Raw genomic sequence first — 416 nt, 5'->3', positions numbered from 1 at the left:
ACAAATTTTCTGGTCATTTTAGTAGAATTGTACCTGGTGGCATGTTGCTGCCATGACACAGCAAGCCTGTATGCTGGTTAACAAATATCTTTGCCATATGATATTATCTTATTCACACTAAACTCAGTCATTACGGAGCTACAGGCCTCCAGTGTAGGCTGAAAATATCTTTTCAGCCTTTTACCAAAAGATCATGTATGCTACAAATAAAATAAAGACTGGAAAAAAATTGCGTGCCTCTAGTTTTTCACATGATTCTTGACAGCAACACCCAGCATGTGTCAAATATGTACAACAGCGTGGAGTATGCAGAAAAAGATAACTAACCCCCTTGTGTTCGAGGGATTTGAGAAGAAATAAAAGACATACATAAATATAGTTCATATAAAACAAGAGACATGTATTTATCATATAGA

At 35.8% G+C, this 416-nt stretch overlaps 1 pseudogene across 1 annotated transcript in view; it reads left to right on the top strand.

The window, feature by feature from the left end:
* Positions 1 to 416, top strand: part of LOC119588197 — a 22,606-nt pseudogene that overhangs the window by 3,038 nt on the left and 19,152 nt on the right. The window lies entirely within an intron of this gene.

This window comes from Penaeus monodon, chromosome 23 (assembly GCF_015228065.2).
Source record: "Penaeus monodon isolate SGIC_2016 chromosome 23, NSTDA_Pmon_1, whole genome shotgun sequence".
NCBI classification, from domain to species: domain Eukaryota; kingdom Metazoa; phylum Arthropoda; class Malacostraca; order Decapoda; family Penaeidae; genus Penaeus; species Penaeus monodon.
This window is presented reverse-complemented; position numbering and strand designations above follow the sequence as displayed.